Raw genomic sequence first — 20,156 nt, 5'->3', positions numbered from 1 at the left:
TCAGCTCATCCGAGCTTTATCCTATCTCCTGATTTCCAAAGGATTGAAACAACCCGTAATACACAAACAATATAAACATACATGTATGTGCAGGGCACTTCACAGTTTATAAGTCCCTTTCATCCTCCGTCTCTCATCTGACCCTCACAACCAACCTTCTGAGCATTTATAAATATTTGATGACTCTCAAGGTCCCCCAGGGCCAGCGGGGTTCTAAGGCCTTGCTTTCTGGAGACACCAATCCTCCTGCTCAAGACTGTAGCTGTGGCAACAGCCGGAGGTTGGCAGAATTTGTGTCGGTCCTCAGATTCACCCTAAAGGTTTCCCCTTTAATTGTATATTTCATAGCAACCACGCCTTCCTTACCTGATTCTGAGCAGAGTTTTTAATTTCATGAACTTTCCAGAGTTGGGCTTGTGTTTGCATGAGAGTTTATGGGAGGGTAACACTTCTCCCCTGTCCCTAATAGTCATGCCCACATCTTCTCTTTTCTCCACTTATTAGAGTCTTCTCCATCCCTTCCCTTCTCCGCTTGCTAAAGGAAAGACACCCTGTCATGATTAAGGACTGGCATTCACTGAACACCTCCAGCAAGGTAGCTACCACGTGTTTCGCACACATCACGGCCGCACTTCTACCACCAATCCTTCACCATGTGTCTTAATATCCTTATTTCACAAATGAGGAAAGAGACACTCAGAGAGGAGAAGTGACAGCCCTATGGCTCCAGAGTCAGCGCATGATAGGTCTGGGATGGGACTCAGGTCCCACGGATCCTCAAGGCCTGGCCCCCTCCAGTGCCTGGGACAGTGAGAAGCAGTAATATCATTACTCCGAGTCAGCACACTGTCCCTCTGGACGTGGGTGGCATCTGAGGGACCATCTTGTCCCATCCTCCCTGTTTTCTCCGAGCTCAGAGCTGAAGGGACTGTCTTGACAGCACAGCGAGAGCAGAGTGGGGACCGGAACCCAGGTCTGGTTGCTGGGCTTCCCTTCCTGGGACTCTCCCGGATCTCAGGGGGCCCAGGACACCGGGAGAATTTTGTCTGTGCTCCAGGCTGAGACCTCTTTTTTTTAAGGACACATTTACAATATTAGAAATAAGATGAATTTGGCAGGAGCTGCTCTTGAAACCAAATTATGAGAAGTAATTGGAGCAATAAAGGATAAGGAAAGGTCTCAGAAAGAGACTTGGTCTTTGTCTACAACCATTTTCGGGACTGTCTAGTAAGAAGAAAGAGGCTTGGCAAGATGTGAGGAGGAGTGGATTTCAAATTCAGAACAGGGGACAACTCTACCAAAATCCTAAATGTGGGGAAAGACCACGTTTTTAATCAGTCCCTGGATGTTGTCAAGCACAGGCCAAATATCTACAATCTGCATTTATCCCTCTGCACATCCATCTATCCATCCATCAAATGGTCCATGCCTCTAAGTTCCTGAAAGATCAAAGATTCCACAAGCTTTGAAATATACTGAAATCTTATAGGAAAGACAAGCAGTAATTTTGTACTCCCCACTCATTGTTCTTAGGGGGAAAATATTATAAAATAAGTAGAGATAAAGTCTCCCTACTAATGCATATTGAAGAAAAAGACAGAGAAAAAAGCACCCATAACATTAACTTAAATCATGAATACTTTCTGAGTGTAAAAAAAAAAAAAATCAACTCACTTTTATTTAAATCTTCTTAAAAGGGTCTAAGAATAGTCCTTCAAATAATCCTTGAAGTATGCAATTTTAATTTGGACACATGGTAATTTCAGTCTACCTGTTGAAAGAGACAAGAGAGAAATCAGTCATTTTTGATGAGATGCTGTTCTGACAAGCAGCAGATAAGAAGACTCAGGCAGCTGGAGGGGTGGGGGTAAGGGTGGGTAGCAGCAGCAGCTTTGGCCCCAGGCCGAAGACTGGATTTGGAACTTCAGAGAAAAGGCACCTAAAGTAGCGATCACAGCACCTGGCACATAGCAAATGCTCAATACATATTTAATGAACGAATAAGAAAGGGTGGATGAATAAATGAATGAGATTACTCCTCAACCTTTGATCCAGGGAGTTACCCTATAGGCTCATTTCTTTGACTCTTACAGAGAAACAGAATTTCTAGGCACTGGGCATATTATGGAAAATGGCACAGAGAAATGTTCATGATGTAGTGGAGAGAGTGAGGGTTTGGAGCCAGCCATATCTATGTTCAAATCCGAGATCTACCGCTGATAACTGCACAACCCTGGGGTAGCTTATTTATTTATGTTTACTGTTGTTCTTCAGCTGGATAGTCTGCCCATTCGTTAATTAACAGCCCCTGTTCTTTTCTAATACATGCATTTAGGGTCATGAATTTCCCTTAAGTACTATCTTGGCTATGTTCCACAACTTTAATACTTACTATTGTTATTATTATATTTTAAGTGTTTTATAATTTCTATCACTATTTCTTTTTTTGAACCATGAATTAAAGTGTTTTTGCAAAATATAGATAGAAATATACATATATACACTGCTCACAAAAATTAGGGGACAAATTTCAAAACAAATATGTAGCGATAAGATGTCCCTTAATTTTTGTGAGCAGTGTATTTTAAAAACTCATCTTTCTCTTACTGAGTTCTACCTCAACTGGACAGCAATGTGAGAACGTCATCTGTTCGATACTGATCCCTTCAAACTTATTAAGACATTTGATAGTCTAGGATGCAGGCAATTGTTGTGAATGTTCCATTTGTGTTCTGAAAGAACGTGTATTCTCCAATTGTTGGGTGTAAGCTTGGATTAGTTTTTTTTTCTGTAAACGCCCCTTCCTGAACATCCTTCCTTATCTGTTAAAGATTACATGAGCAATACATACTAGCTCCCTCCTGCCATTTAGAATGACAGTGACACAGTGGCTGTGCAGACAAAAACAGAGGGAGGTGCGCAAGAAAGAAAGCCAGATGTGCTATTTCTTACTTATAACAATATTAATAATAATAATACTCTACATTTATAAAGCATTTGAATTTCCAAACTATGATCATGTGTGCCATTTGGTTTCTAACTCTCAGCAAACCATGAGGTGTCACCCAGCCAGGTGGAGGTGAGGACCCACATTGAGAAGCAATGCGCACCAGTTGGTGTGGTCACTCATTCGGCGCTCTGAGCCAGAACCCCACAGTCCTCCTTGACTACTTCTTCATCCCCTTCACGTCCACTCAGCTCCGTCTACTTACTGTCTTACAAATCCATCCTTGTTATCATTCTCAATCACCTTACACCATTTATTACCTGCTTTATTCCAACATATTATTAAATTTCTACTCTTTTAAAAATACAATTATAGGAGTAAATCCAGAGCAGATCTGCTTGGCAGGGCAATTCCCAAATTTGAGCGAAGGCTAAGGGCTGGGTTGTGGGTTGAAGAGTATCAGAATCTTGAAGAAAGAGAGATTTTTCCGCCTACCAACTGGAGGCAGGTGTGTAGGAAGGCAGAGAAACTCTATGCTGCTTTAGTTCAAGTAGTCCCCCTCTCACAACACTCCTCCTGTGCCCTTGATCTCAAGGCACCCTAAGTCCTTTCCTCCTTCTCAGAAAGAATTACCCTTGCTTCCTCCAATCCCAAGCCCCCAGCCCCCAAATCACTGCAGGGTGGCTTCCAGAATGTTCTTTTAAAGATCATAATGATGTTGTCACTGCAAATTCCAGAGACTTCTCAATCCTCTGTGGCTTCTTTGGGTCACCTGCCAGCAGGGTGCCTGCCTCCTCTGGAAGCTCTCCTGCCTCAGCAGCTATAACAGCACCTCGCCTGGTTCACCCTGTTTTCCTCCAAGGGCTTTCTGTCTCTTTTGCTAGTTCCTTTTTCTCTGCCTCCTCCTTAAATGTGAAAGAGTAAAGAGCCCCCTCTCCTCTCCCTCTTTAAATTCTGTGATTTTTCAAATGGCATTTTCATAAGTTAATTAAAATTGCTTCAATGAAATAGGAATCATAAACTACACTGCTCACAAAAATTAGGGGACCAATCCTGACCTGTGGTGGTGCAGTGGATAAAGCGTCGACCTGGAAATGCTGAGGTCGCCGGTTCGAAACCCTGGGCTTGCCTGGTCAAGGCATATATGGGAGTTGATGCTTCCAGCTCCTCCCCCCCTTCTCTCTCTCTGTCTCTCTCTCCTCTCTAAAATGAATAAATAAAATAAAATTAAAAAAAAAATTAGGGGACCAGGGAACGTGAAGATACTCCAGTACTTTCAGCCTTTTGTATAGTACATTTTCACCAATAAAATAAAAGTTGGTTTTGTATCTCATTTGCATTATCAAACAAATTTCTTGGACTTGTCGTTTGCTTTTCTGATGTTCTTGTTTAATAAAAAAAAATCAAATGCTTCTTTTTTTATTGCTTCATATTCATTTTGAAATATCAAAGAAGACTTGGTTCCTATTCTACTCAAAGTCTTCCAAAAAATTGAAGAAGAAGCAATACTTCCAAACACATTTTATGAGGCCAACATAACCCTCATACCAAAACCAGGCAAGGATGGCACAAAAAAAGAAAACTACAGACCAATATCTCTAATGAATACAGATGCTAAAATACTAAACAAAATACTAGCAAATCGAATACAACAACATATTAAAAAAATAATACATCATGATCAAGTGGGATTCATCCCAGAATCTCAAGGATGGTTCAACATACGTAAAACGGTTACGTAATACACCATATCAACAAAACAATGAACAAAAACCACATGATCTTATCAATAGATGCAGAAAAGGCTTTCGATAAAATACAACACAATTTTATGTTTAAGACTCTCAACAAAATGGGTATAGAAGGAAAATATCTCAACATGATAAAGGCCATATATGATAAACCATCAGCTAACATCATATTAAATGGCACTAAACTGAAGGTTTTCCCCCTTAAATCAGGAACAAGACAGGGTTGTCCACTCTCTCCACTCTAATTTAATGTGGTACTAGAGGTTCTAGCCAGAGCAATCAGACAAGACAAAGAAATAAAAGGCATCCATATCGGAAAAGAAGAAGTAAAGGTATCACTTTTTGCAGATGATATGATCCTATACATCGAAAACCCCAAAGAATCCACAAAAAGACTACTAGAAACAATAAGCCAATACAGTAAGGTCGCAGGATACAAAATTAACATACAGAAGTCAATAGCCTTTCTATATGCCAACAATGAAACAACTGAGAAGGAACTCAAAAGAATAATCCCCTTCACGATTGCAACAAAAAAAAATAAAATACTTAGGAATAAACATAACAAAGAATGTAAAGGATTTATATAATGAAAACTATAAACCATTGTTAAGGGAAATTGAAAAAGATATAATGAGATGGAAGAATATACCTTGTTCTTGGTTAGGAAGAATAAATATAATCAAGATGGCTATATTACCCAAAGCAATATATAAATTTAATGCAATTCCCATCAAACTTCCAATGACGTTTTTTTAAAGAAATAGAGCAAAAAATCATCAGATTTATATGGAACTATAAAAAACCCTGAATAGCCAAAGCAATCCTAAAGAAAAAGAATGAAGCTGGGGCATTACAGTACCTGACTTCAAACTCTATTATAGGGCCACGACAATCAAAACAGCATGGTATTGGCAGAAAAATAGACACTCAGACCAATGGAACAGAATAGAAAGTCCAGAAATAAAACCACATATATATAGTCAAATAATTTTTGATAAAGGGGCCAACAACACACAATGGAGAAAAGAAAGCCTCTTCAATAAATGGTGCTGGGAAAACTGGAAAGCCACATGCAAAAGAATGAAACTGAACTACAGTCTCTCCCCCTGTACAAAAATTAACTCAAAATGGATCAAAGATCTAAACATAAGACTTGAAACAATTAAGTACATAGAAGAAGGCATAGGTACTCAACTCATGGACCTGGGTTTTAAAGAGCATTTTATGAATTTGACTCCACAGGCAAGAGAAGTGAAGGCAAAAATTAATGAATGGGACTACATCAGACTAAGAAGTTTTTTCTCAGCAAGAGAAACTGATAACAAAATAAACAGAAAGCCAACTAAATGGGAAATGATATTTTCAAACAACAGCTCAGATAAGGGCCTAATATCCAAAATATACAAAGAACTCATAAAACTCAACAACAAACAAACAAACAATCCAATAAAAAAATGGGAAGAGGATATGATGAATAGACACTGCTCTCAGGAAGAAATACAAATGGCCAACAGATATATGAAAAGATGCTCATCTTCTTTAGCTATTAGAGAAATGCAAATCAAAACGGCAATGAGATACCACCTCACACCTGTTCGATTAGCTGTTATTAGCAAGACAGGTAATAGCAAATGTTGGAGAGGCTGTGGAGAAAAAGGAACCCTCATCCACTGTTGGTGGGAATGTAAAGTAGTACAACCATTATGGAAGAAAGTATGGTGGTTCCTCAAAAAACTGAAAATAGAACTACCTTATGACCCAGCAGTCCCTCTACTGGGTATATATCCCAAAAACTCAGAAACATTGATTCGTAAAGACACATGCAGCCCCATGTTTATTGCAGCATTGTTCACAGTGGCCAGGACATGGAAACAACCAAAAAGCCCATCAATAAATGACTGGATAAAGAAGATGTGGCACATATACACTATGGAATACTACTCAGCCATAAGAAATGATGACATCGGAACATTTACAGCAAAATGGTGGGATCTTGATAACATGATACGAAGCGAAATAAGTAAATCAGAAAAAACCAGGAACTGTATTATTCCATACGTAGGTGGGACATAATAGTGAGACTAAGAGACATTGATAAGAGTGTGGTGGTTACGGGGGGGAGGGGGGAATGGGAGAGGGAAAGAGGGTGGGGAGGGGCACAAAGAAAACAAGATAGAAGGTGACAGAGGACAATCTGACTTTGGGTGGTGGGTATGCAACATAATTGAACGACAAGATAACCTGGACTTGTTATCTTTGAATATATGTATCCTGATTTATTGATGTCACCCCATTAAAAAAATAAAATTATTTAAAAAAAAAATCAAATGCTTCTTTTTTTATTGCTTCATATTCATTTGAAATATCCCCTAATTTTTGGAGCAGTATACCATTTATTAAGTGTATATTAATCCCTGTGCTAAATACTCCTTTATTTCACTTAGTCTTCACTATAGCCACTGAGGTAGGTATTATTATTATTATTATTATTATTTTGTATTTTTCTGAAGCTGGAAACGGGGAGAGACAGTCAGACAGACTCCTGCATACGCCTGACCAGGATCCACCGGGCATGCCCACCAGGGGTGACGCTCTGCCCACCAGGGGGCGATGCTCTGCCCCTCCAGGGTGTAGCTATGCCACGATCAGAGCCACTCTAGCGCCTGGGGCAGAGGCCAAGGAGCCATCCCCAGTGCCCAGGCCATCTTTTGCTCCAATGGAGCCTTGGCTGCGGGAGGGGAAGAGAGAGACAGAGAGGAAGGAGGGGGGGGAGTGGAGAAGCAAATGGGCGCTTCTCCTATGTGCCCTGGCCAGGAATCGAACCTGGGTCCCCCTCACGCCAGGCTGACGCTCTACCACTGAGCCAACAGGCCAGGGCTGAGGTAGGTATTATTAATATTCTTATTTTTGCAGATAGAAAGGAAAAGCTAAGAAAAAGAATGTAATTTGCCCAAGATCACTCAGCTACCATGAGGCAGAGCTGGGACTCAACCCACTATCTATTTAATTTGATCAAAGCCTGTGCTCTCAGCCACCCATTGACTTATTTTACCCTCCTAAACCCTGACGTCTGTGACTCTCCATCTCCCACAAGGTCATGGGTTTCATGCTTCCATTTTGCTTTCCTCTGAATGAAAGGTCTTTATCCGCACAGTGTGCTGAGAAAATTCTATTCATTGTTCAAGGTCCAGCTCCAATGTCCCTCTTCCCCTAAGTGACCCGCCATCCCATCCCGCTGAACTGTTTTCATCTCCTTGCAGCTCTACAAAGATACCAAATCATCCATTCATCCTTCTGACCACACATCCATCTGTCCACCTAAGAAATATACAGTAGAATGTTAATCCAGAAGTCTACGTATAAGCATTATCCAAACAAAGGAATTGTTTCAAAGACTTTTTTAATGCTCTCCTTTTGAAAAAATACCTCATACTTTTTTTTTCTTTTTTTTTTTTTTTTTATTTTTTAAATGGGGTGACATCAATAAATCAGGATACATATATTCAAAGATAACAAGTCCAGGTTATCTTGTCTTTCAATTATGTTGCATACCCACCACCCAAAGTCAGATTGTCCTCTGTCACCTTCTATCTTGTTTTCTTTGTGCCCCTCCCACCCCCTATCCCTCTCCCATTCCCCCTCCCCCCCGTAACCACCACACTCTTATCAATGTCTCTTAGTTTCACTATTATGTCCCACCTACATACCTCATACTTTTGTCAAAATAAAGACAATTTGCTATCGGTCAGGATGTACGGGAAGGAAGGTGCTCTGCTAGGCACTGTGGATGCTGACTGGCCAGGGACAGCCATCACTGTGATCTGGTGAGGGAGGTTTCCAAGGTTACCAAACCAGGTCTGTCTGATTTTCCCTAACCAATCCCCACATTTCTAAATCTTATTTACACATCAAGCCAGCTCAAATACCTCTTTATTCCTCATGCTTTTCCTAATTCTCTCCCCCACCCCAACCAGGCCTGAATGAACTGGGACCCCCACTATAATGTATCTGTTATATATCTCTGATGACTTTCAGAATTTTCATCATCTATGCATCATACCACATTTCAAAAAGCACTTCAACATATCCATTTCATGCTCTCCCTCCCTCTCTGGCCTCCTTCATGCTGGGAGTTGCACCCACTTCACTTTCATGGGATTTTCAGAACCATACCCAGTGTCTGGCACACAAATACCCATGACTGATTGACCTACTGAAGCTGGATGGCGCTGGCCTTGAAGGGAGGAGGCTACCAGAAGTCACTCAAACACAAATACCCAGCAGTATGTATGTATGTGATGTACATAGCAGGTGCTAAATGGAAAATATGAAATTCTTCTACCTCTCCCTCCCTGCAAAAAAGAAAACAGAATCAGAAAAAGGGAACCATGAATCCACTGAGGCTGAGGTTGCCAAAGGCCTGTGTTCCACAGTTTACACGTTGGCGAGGTAGCTTTTGACATTCTGCAGGATGAACCTGGCAGCAGGAAAGGACCATGTTTGGACACATTTTGGTTTCCATAGTCAGGAAATGAGAGTTAGCGCTTCGATGATAGCCAGGGCTTCAAACCAGCCCCTCCCACCACCGGCTTTCACAGTGGAGGACCGCAGAGGGTAAATGGCTCCGTCCCAGTCACAGGGCAAGGAGTAAGCAGATGCAGTTTCCTTGTCCCCTTCTAGACTTGCAAATGAAGCCTCTAGGAAACAGAGTGCTCTCTGAATGGCTAAAAATAAACTCCCAGAAACTTCATGTAGATATATCATGGCTGCAATTTACAGCGTCTAGAACTTTAGCCTGGTATAATTAGCATATGGATTATAATAATTTATTTTTGGTGTAAATGCTCAAATGAACACAACTTTCCAGTAGAATAGGAAACCAAGGGGCTGAGAGCCAGCCGCATTCCTCTGGCCCCTTCCAGTGCCACGATTTTCATGCTGGCTGGCGTCCAACTGCTGATGTCTGGTGTGTGCGCCACAGAGCTTCCTGGGAAGTGTGGCTTCTGGGAATCATGGCTCTGAAAAGGCCCATCTTATCCTTCCGGTGACCAGGAATACATCTGAACTCACCCTTCTGAGGAGCAAGAAATCCCAAAGGCAGACAAAAAGTCTGTTGTGATGCCTGTGAGCAGCCAATACCAACGGCTGGAACCAAGAGAGGCTGTCATGCAACTAGAAGAAGACTGGACTGGGGTCAGAGAGAATCTCTTTGTGGGTTTTGTTTTATGTTGTGCCATGAAAACAACCACCTCAACTCCCTTTTACAAAGTTTTGATAGCCTGACTGGTGGTGGTACAGTGGATAAAGTGTCAACCTGGAACACTAAGATTGCCAGTTTGAAAGCCTGAGGTTACTAGCTCTGAGCGCTGGCTCATCAGGGTGGGGTTGCCAGCTCGAATGAAGAAATTGTCTACAGGGACCCCAAAAGCTTCCAGCTTGAGCCCAAAGGTCACTTGCATGAAATGCCCAAGGTCACTGGCTTGAGCAAGGAGACCCTGGTACGGCCTTGGTGAAGGCACCTATGAGAAGCAATTGATGCACAACTAAAGTGAAAGCAATTTCGAGTTGATGCTTTGTACCTCTCTCTCCCTTCTGTCTTTCTCTCTCTTGTTCTCTCTCTCAAAAAAGAAAAAAAAATAGAAGTGTTGATAAATAAGTAGCTACCTCACAAGATTAAATGAGGAATTACAAGAGAAAAGGTTTGTAAATGAATGTTAGTGATTCTTCTTTTTTTTTTTAAGATTTTATTTTTTATTTCAGAGAGAAGAGGGGGAGTGAGAGAATGGCAGGGGAGGGAGGGAGGAGGAGTGGGAAGCATCAGCTTGTAGTTGTTCCTCATATGTGCCTTGTCCAGGCAAACCTGGGGTTTCAAAGGTTTGTCCTCAGCATCCCAGGCTGACGGTTTATCCACTGCACCATCACAGATCAGGCTAAATATTAGTGATTCTTATTGAGTGAATAAGTTTCCAAAGTAGCTCTTTCTGATGAAGAAACCTTCTGACCAAAGCACTATGTGGAATATTGCATTAGGGAGCGAGGAGTGGGGCAGGGAGGACCTGAGAAGTTGTCCCCCACCCCCGAGTTTCTATCCACAGAGCTCAGGCGGAGGCAAACCCACTCACTTTTTACAAAATCTCTCTGCAGAGCATTCATTCTGGAGCTACAGAGCAGGGATACTGACATGGGCAAGGAGCTCGCCTCCTCTCTCACACACGGCACCAAAACCAGCCAAACGTCCACCAGAATACCCTCTGACGTAGAAGTTGGAGATGGTGGCCAGCTACGTGCAAAACCAAAGCAACGCCTCCTCCAGTTGAAGGAAGGGGAATGGACATTTACTGAGCATCACCATGAGTCAGGCACAATGCTGGACACTTTCTCATCAGAGCTCCTCTCCAAAGCCCGAGAGGTGAGCCTGCCACATTGCCACATCTGCTGTCACGCACAGTATGGGCAGGCCTGTGAAGCCTCTGTGCTCCCCCCGCCCCTCCGGTCAGCGTCTCAGCAGGAAGACCTGGGCTCTGATCATTTTGGAGGAGCTCAGTGTCCTGATCTATCAGGTTGGGACAAGAACCCCAACCTTGCCAGCTTCACCAGCCTGGTTTCAGACAAAAAGGGTAGATGTGAAGAACTCTAGGGACAGGGCCAACAACAGAGACTATGTCACTCTGGTTCAAATGCCTCAAGCACTTCCTCTTGCCCTTCACTAAACATCAAGTTTCTACTGTTCTCAACCTGCTCAGACCCATTATCTTCCTGTCGGTCCCCTGTTCCTGAGCTCCGTGCACACCAGTGATCTCTCAGGCCATTACGCTCAAGGAGCAATGCTGTCTCCTCTTCCTGAACTCCTGTTCCCAGTTCAGGTCACGGCACAGACGCAGAGTCACTTCCCGGGAAGTGCTTCCTCGTTCCTCAGTCCAGGCTGCTCCCTCTACTGCACATTCTCCAGGGCACTTGTAATCACCAGCCAAGTGAAGGGCTATTTCATTACTCCCCATTCCCCCAGACAGAATGGGGCAGGGCCCACTTTTGTCTTATTTATCAGTTCACCAGGATGTCCTCAGGGGATGTTGTGGGGTGCGGGACTTGGCACACAATGGTCACTTAATTTATCTGTGTCTGCCTCATTCACCGATGTATCCCTAGCATCTAGACACTGGCACAGAGTAAGTGCTCAGTAAATACTTGTGGGATGAAATCCCACTAAAAGATCTGCTGGGGGGGGGATGTACAGCAGAGGGTTACAATCCGCACGCTAGAGCCAGACTACCCAGTCTGAGCCTGGTCGCTGTACTCCCCAGCTGTGTTACTCTGGGCAAGTGACTTTCCTTCTCTGTGCCTCAGTTTCTTCACTGATTCAAAAAGAGATAATAATTGTGTCTACTAGAGTTGTGAGGATTAAATAAGATATTTAAAGTTCTTTGTACAGGCCAGGCATGTGGTTGGTACTATGGACTCTTCTTATTAGGTTCACTCTTCATCATCTTCCCCAACCCCATTCACCTCCCTCCTCTCCTCTGAAGCTGTCTATCTGGGTCCTCTGCTGCTGGGGTTTGGCTCTCACAGACTCTCCGCTGTGTCACATGTGTCCTTTGCCACTTTGGCTGAACTATTGTCATTCAAGGGAGTGACTTGTCTCTCCTGCAAGACCACAGCAGCCCAGGGGAAGGCCTGGAGAGGCAAATCAGATAAAGATGCGGAATGAGAGAGAACTGGGTGATCCGGGTAAATGGAGCTGGCATGCAGCCCACTTAGAGCCCACTTGGAGCTTCTGCCCTAACACCTGCTTCTGGGGGCAAAGTGTCAGGCCTTGACTACCCGCTTCATGGGCTACAACATGCCTTTCGGGAGACGGTGTGAAATAAATGGTTAGCCATTAAGATGTGAAATGCAGCTAGCACAGTCCATACATAGAACAGCAGACAGGTTAAGATGGGTACTTAAGAACGCTATTTTCTCCTATTAACCCCAGGCAACAGCGACCTATCCAGATAGACTCTTCAGTGCTCGGGAAATGGGCTGGGTTTTTTTTTTTGTTTGTTTGTTTTCCTTTTTTTTTTTTGATAATATTTGATCTTTAAATAATAGTTGATGTTTGTTTCCAAGTAGAGTTCACTAACTTCTCTCCTTCCTTAACTCCCTTCCTCCTCTTCTTCCTCCTTCTTACACTAAGAGTACCTTGTCCTTGATTTTCTTCTTGAAATATGGGGAATAAGCATGCAGGTATGCACCTGGGAGGCATATCTGAGCTGCTGAACTTGCCTCCTGATGGGGCTCCTGACTCCCATGGCTCCTCTCCGTCCTCCTCTGGCCCACACCTCTCCACTAGCCCATCCTACCTACAGGTAGCCTGGTAGGGGACTAATATAGCTTCAAAAATATTTAAATTTTTAAATGGTTTTAAGTTATTCCCTACAAGAAGAGAGCTTTAGTTACATGAAAAGTATAGGCAACTATGCCGGCAGAAAGAAGGGCTATCTCAAGGTTCTCCCCTGGCCAAGAAACAGGCCAGGTGGTGTTCAATGCACAGGCTCCAGGGGTGAAGCCCGGGCTTGAGCTCTGGCTCCACTCCATTGGCTGCTCAGGAAGTGAGTTTAGAGTCTGCCCTGCAGGTTTGGAATATTGGAACCATGGACTAGCATGGCTGACCCTGATCTTGAGCCTTCAGTCCAGTCCGGCCCTACAGTTCCAGTCTTGCTGCCAATCCTCTCTGCCCAGAAGAGTAATTCAGCTGCTGGCTTGCTCATCCATTGATTCAATCACTGATTCCACTTACAGTTATTCACTTATGCATTCACATGCATTTCCTCAAATTTCTACTTATTTATTTATTCAAAATCACACTCTCATTCATTCATTCATTCATTCACTGATTAACTTCTTCATTTATTTACTCACTTATTGTTTATTTATTTCACTTACTCACCAGTAACTCACTCCTTCATTCACTCACTTGTGCATTCACGCACTCCCTTCATACACTGGCTCCCTCAGCCCCTCCCCTCCACCTGCACGTGTTCCTCCCTATCCCCCAGCACAGCCCCCTGCCAGGAAGAAGAGCCAGCATCATGGCTGGGTCCATTAGTCCTCACTCCCAGAACATTCTCTTCCACTTGAACTTGCAGCCTGCTGAACTGTGCAGGCATGTGTCCTGGTGTGCGGAGGGTATGCTCTCCACTCAGGAACAGATGTTCTTGTAATTACTGTTTTGACTTTCACCCTCTAATGCCAGAAAATTCTTTCCACAAACTCCTCCTGCACACAGAGAGGCAGCCGCTCAGCCTGAGCAGGGCGTGTAGTGCCTGGGGGTTCAGATTCCAGAACACTGGCAGGTTCCTTGCAGTCAGAGCTGGAGGGGACTGGGACAGCCTCCCTCCTGCAGGGCTTTGTAACCTGGGGTCCAGGGATGAGTGGACGAGGAAGGCAGGCCGGGAGAGCGGGAGACTGTGAGCCAGGCTCAGGAGTGTGAAAAGGAGTGGAGTGGCTCCTCTCAGGATTATGGAGTCATAATCCATCTGGATTTAGGTTACTGCAATGACAGGTAACAGGGTCAATGGCAAATGCAGAGGTTTACTGAAAGTTGTTAGTAATGTCATGATAGAAGATCAAAATCATAATTTACTGACCACCTACCATGTGCTAGGTACTTCCCATACTTTAGGGTAGTTGTCCCTTAATGATCACTCTCTCATTCTTTCTTTCAGAAATAGAATCCCCTGAGTTTTAGCTGGTCACATGACCTCTCATCAAAAGACTAAATTTCCCAGATTTTCTTGCAGCAAGGGGTGACCAGCCAGTTCTAACCAATAGGTGTGAGCAGAATTGTTATATGCAGCTTCTTGGTTGTGCCCTTAGAAGAAGGCTGGATGAATACTGGAGCTATGAGCTAGCATGGCTGACCCTAGTCTTGAGCCTTCAGGCCAATCCAGTCCTACAACTCTAATCTTGGTGCCAATCCTATCTGCTCAGAACAGTAATTCAGCTGCTGGCTTGCTCATCCATTGATTCAATCACTGATTCCATTACTCACTCATTTACAGTTTTTCACTCATGCATTCACATGGATTTCCTCAAATTTCCACTTGTTCATTTATTGAACATTACACACTTTCATTCATTCATTCACTGGTTAACTATTTCACTCATTTACTCAGTTTTCTACCACTTTCTCTACTTTCAGGCTAAATTACAGTGCACTCTAGGGAGCTATCTCTGCCTCTAGGGTTGAGGGGGCAGCCACACAACAATCCAGAAGAAGCTTCTGTTCCTGCAGAACTTTATGAGGCAAGACTTCTCTATTCCCCCATCTGAAACTTTATGTGCAAGAGAAACGAACATCTGCTATGCATTGGTCACCGTTGTTCTAGTCTCTATGAAGTCAGCCAAGCCCATGCCTACTAACACTGGAGGGATCTTCTGCATTCTGATTCCTATAGAATCAGATTAGGATTCTAGAGATTCCTGTAGAGAAACACTCTTGGCTTCTCTTGTTCCCTTACCTAATCTTCTCTGTTGTGGTTGAACGGTATCCCCTCAAAATTCATTCTGCTGGGACCATCAGAATGTGACCTTATTAGGAACTAGAGCAAGGGTCCCCAAACTTTTTACACAGAGGGCCAGTTCACTGTCCCTCAGACCATTGGAGGGCCAGACTATAAAAAAAGCTATGAACAAATTCCTATGCACACTGCACATATCTTATTTTAAAGTAAAAAAACAAAACGGGAACAAATTCAATATTTAAAATAAAGAACAAGTAAATTTAAATCAACAAACTGACCAGTATTTCAGTGGGAACTATGGGCCTGCTTTTGGCTAATGGGATGGTCAATGTGCTCCTCTTACTGACCACCAATGAAAGAGGTGCCCCTTCCAGAAGTGCGGTGGGGGCCGGATAAATGGCCTCAGGGGGCCTCATGCGGCCCGCAGGCCGTAGTTTGGGGACCCCTGAACTAGAGTTTTTGCAGACACAATTAAGGTAGAAGTTTAGATGAGAGCATATGGGAGTAGGGTGGGCCCTAAATCCAATGAGAACATCCTTATAAAAGAAGGAAGAAAACAAATTGAGACTCAGAGAAGAACAAGACATGGAGACAGAGCCAGAGGTTGGAGTGACGCATGGACAAGCCAAGGAACCGTGAGGAAGCTAGACGACTTGCAGCGGGCTCTCCCTCAGAGCCTCCGGAAGGGATCAACCCTGCCGACAATTCAATTTTGTTCTTCTAATCTCTAGAACTGCGGGAGAATAAATTTCTGGTGTTTAAGTCGCCAGCTTTAGTTTGTTGCCCCAGCCCTGGAAAATGAACGCGTGTTCTGAAAGGAGTGACAGTGATGGGAGCAGTGGGCTGGGAAGACGGAACTGGACCTGCCTCACCTGGAACTGTTCTCCAACACCCGGGCCTCCCAGACAGCTTACAGAAAGCCAACCTTTCTCTTCCTTCACGGAATGGATAAGGCTAATTCTAGGGTGAAGTGTTAGCAAACCCCTTTGGCTACAGATCTTTTCATGGTCATTGAAGCAGTCAGTGGAGTGGTCAAGATCATGGCTTCTGAAGCCGGGACAGCAGCACTGAATCCTGGACTGCCGTGTACTAGTTGTGTGATTTGGGACAAATTAAACTTTCAGTGCCCTGGTGTGTTCAGCTGTGAAATGGGGATAAAAATAGCACCTACGGTATCAAATTGTGTGAGTTTAAAATTAGTTATATTATGAAGTGCTCAGACAGAGGTTGACAAAAAATAAATGCTAAATAAATGTTAGGTCTTGTGGGTTTGATCCCCAGTCGGGACACATACAAGAATCAACCAATGAATGTATAAATATAGAACAACAAATGGATGTTTCCCTCTCTCCCCCCCCTTCCTTCTTCTCTAAAATCAATAAATTAAAAAAATTAAATGTGTTAGGTCCTCAAATTGTTTCTTTTTTTATTTTATGTTTTATCTTTTTTTTTTTTTTTTTTTTGTATTTTTCTGAAGCTGGAAACGGGAAGAGACAGTCAGACAGACTCCCGCATGCGCCCAACCGGGATCCTCCCGGCGCGCCCACCAGGGGCAACGCTGTGCCCACCAGGGGGCGATGTTCTGCCCCTCCAGGGCGTCGCTCTGCCGCGACCAGAGCCACTCTAGCGCCTGGGGCAGAGGCCAAGGAGCCATCCCCAGCGCCCGGGCCATCTTTGCTCCAATGGAGCCTCCACTGCGGGAGGGGAAGAGAGAGACAGAGAGGAAGGAGGGGGGGGGTGGAGAAGCAAATGAGCACTTCTCCTATGTGCCCTGGCCGGGAATCGAACCTGGGTCCCCCGCACGCCAGGCCGACGCTCCACCGCTGAGCCAACCGGCCAGGGCCAACATTGTTTCTTTTAAAGTCATTTTGTTGTAACATTGATGAGATTCTGTAAGAGCTTAACTCTTGTTTATATCAATTAGTCTATGGTAAAACTGGTTTTATTATATACTGTTTCACTTAAAGTTACAGACCAATCCACAGACCTTAAGTGAGAACTTAACTCTATAACTATTCACTATTATCTGTCTGACTCCCCTGTGCTTCAATTAATTTTGAATTTAGACCAGGAATAGGGGTATTGCTCTGGCAATCCCAGTACTTCTTTCATTTAATCTGTCCATTAGCCATGTTTGCAGAAGAGGAAAAGAAGACCCAGGGAGATAAAATGGTGAGTCCATGGGCACCCCTTGAGTCTTTCGGCTCTACCTGCCCTGGCTGCTCAGTCAACCCACCTGGTCTGCTGCGGGGCTTCCAGGATCTGGCAAGAGGCTCTGGCAAGTCTCCCTCCCGGCTTTGAGACAGGAGGCCAGGAGTGGCGGAAGCTGGGTGGTCTGGCTCCTGAGTCTTGCTCTTAACCTGAATTTTAGGAAGAGTACTCTGCCTGCAAGGTGGATGTGTGAGCATGAAGGCAGGGAGGTCAGGTCAGTGGATGTCCGAATCCTGCAGATGAGGCCCCTGTAAGGTGGGTAGCCGTGGTGGAAGAAGAAGACGTGGTCAGAGCCTAGCCTCAGTGGGGTCTGGGGTGAGGAATGAGTGGAGGAAAATCTAGGACTTTCCCCCTCCCTAAACCGAGCTCCTGTGTTCACAAAGCCTGCATGACTGTGGCTAGAGTGCCAATGCTGGGTACTTGCAGGAACGCTGAAAAAAGAGTCAGATCACTGTGTAGCCAGAGGCTGACGCAGGTCTGACCTGCACAGTGACACATCATTATTGTCCTTCTATGAGCAGACTCTCACCTTATGCAATGCCAAGGCCCCAAAAAGCATGAACTGGTTTGCAGAGCTGGGGCCGTAGTTAGACCACTGTCTTTGCCTGGCAGACGGGAACCGGGTGATGCTGATGTCTGCTGCTGGCAGGGGCTGAGTGGAGGGGGCAGAGCAATGACTTTAGGGCTCAGAAAGACCTGGGCTTTCATTCCAGTTGGACCTTTAATAAGCAGTGACCTTGAGCTACCTTTTCAGGAAACATTTCCTGAGCAATTACTATGTGCTATGCCCTCAGTGACAGCTGGGGTGCAGAGACGAATCCAACCACCCCTGACACCAAGGAGCTCCCAGTCTCCAAGGTGCCATGCCAGCAAGCAGTGCTGTGCTACAGGGAAGCAGAGGGTTGTAGGAACATGGCGTGGTGGTCCTGGACAGTGAGGTGATGCTAAACCAGCCTGGGAGGTGAGGGCAGGCTTCCTGGAGGAAGTGACTACCAACGTGCATTCCAAAAGAGAAGAGATGGCCAAGCAAAGAGGAAGGTAGGGTGTTCCACGTGGGCGGAGAGTGGGAGACAAAGAGGACTCAGCCCTGCTCTGTTTCACTGTCACACTCACAGCACCTGGAATCCTGAAGAATGGCAGACACGGTATCGGACTGCTACAGAAAGCAGAGCTCTTAGTGTTCGCAGTAGATTGATTAGAAAATTAATATAATTATTTCCCTCCTTAAATCCACCTTCCTTTGCAAAGGGACCATAACTTTTGTCATCAAGAGGTGACAACCATTACACCAGCTGTTAAGTCTGGGCTGACCTGTGACTTGCTTTAACCAGCAGAAGGAGGTGACACGTGTCAATGTGCATGTTCTGAGTCTAGGACTCCAGAGGCTTTCCTCGTGCCTTCCTGCTCTCCTGGAATTTTGCTCAGCAGCTGGGTGATCAAGCCCAGGCTAGTCTACTGGATGACAAAGGGCATGCCATGTACCCCTACCCTACCCCAAACTTCTACTGCCCCACATGACAGTCAGCCCTTAGCCCATCCACCAGCTGACCTAGAGTGACCAACTCATCCCCTTTAGCATGGGACTTTCTGAGTTTTAAAACTGACCACCCCATACCCCAGGAACCCTTTCAGTCTCAGGAAAATGAGGATAGACAATCACCCCAAGCTGATCTCAGATGTATGAGTGAGCTCAGCCAAGCTGCAGGTAGATCAGCAGAACTGCCCCACTGCCCCACAGATTATGGAGCAAGAATAGATAGTGGTTGTTTTAAAGCACATGTTGGGTAGTTTGTTACACAGCAATAGGTACCAGGTACACTGGTACATTTGGGAACGAAGCCTAGGTTCTTGGCCTCGATAGTAGTTGGGGACCAACTAGATTCCTCTCCTTGAGTGTGGTGTTGAGTGGGTCATGAGAGGGAAGGCGCGGAAGCTCAGAGAGGTGAAGTAACTGCTCGGGATCATAGAGCCAGCGCGCACTGGCAACAGAATGCAGACCAGGCCTCCCGATCCTGCCCCTCCCACCAAGCTGATTCTTTCGTCGGCACATTTGTGCTGCAGTAACCGAAGCTCCCCCAGGGACTGTTAATTTAACAAATCTCTGGTCATGCTCTGGCTTTCTGAGACGGTTTTCTTTACAAGATCTAGTGTCGGACCATGTGACGTGCTCCCTCCCAGCTGAGGGATGATGAGACCAACACTTAACCACAAGCCACAGCCAGTCCCACCATGGTCAAAGGCAGCGCTTGTCAAGCAAGAGACATGTTCAGAGCTTCCCGACACAAGGTGGAAAGCGACACAGACTTTGAGCACGAACGGGGAGCTAAGCTAATAGACCTCAAACTTAATTCTAATTCTGATACGTACCAGCTGCACAAATTTGGGCAAGTTACTGACCTTCTCTGACAGACTGAAGGTCAACTGATTATTTAAAACATGGACTGTAAATTGAGAGCAGAGCCATGGGGTGTCCGACTTTGAATCCAGCGAATATAGTGTATTATAACTTCTCAATACACATTTACTGGCTGTATACATTGCAACAGGATGTCTCATGGGGAACTTAACTTGTAGTCCTGTTTATTGATAGAACAAGAAAGCATCCTGAGTCGGCAGGGGTCCCTTACATTAATTTGGAAGAAATGTTAAGTTTTTTCCCCTTATTCCAAGGAAGAATGGAACAGGATTTTGTTTCTGATGTCTAAGTACCCTTGCTACTAAAGAGAGTTGACTGGCTTCATT

General features: G+C 44.6%; 1 protein-coding gene across 2 annotated transcripts in view; it reads right to left on the bottom strand.

The window, feature by feature from the left end:
- Nucleotides 1-20,156, bottom strand: part of TENM4 (teneurin transmembrane protein 4) — an 813,415-nt gene that overhangs the window by 492,672 nt on the left and 300,587 nt on the right. The window contains exon 4 of one of the 2 annotated variants that reach the window (XM_066249328.1): nt 1,675-1,771. The exons of the other annotated variant lie outside the window; for it this stretch is intronic. The gene's annotated coding sequence lies outside the window, so the exon portion shown is untranslated. The remainder of the gene's footprint in view (nt 1-1,674; nt 1,772-20,156) is intronic. 2 annotated transcript variants of the gene reach the window in all.

Source organism: Saccopteryx bilineata, chromosome 1 (genome assembly GCF_036850765.1).
Source record: "Saccopteryx bilineata isolate mSacBil1 chromosome 1, mSacBil1_pri_phased_curated, whole genome shotgun sequence".
NCBI classification, from domain to species: domain Eukaryota; kingdom Metazoa; phylum Chordata; class Mammalia; order Chiroptera; family Emballonuridae; genus Saccopteryx; species Saccopteryx bilineata.
The sequence above is the reverse complement of the archived record's forward strand: the minus strand, read 5'-3'. Positions and strand labels throughout refer to the sequence as shown.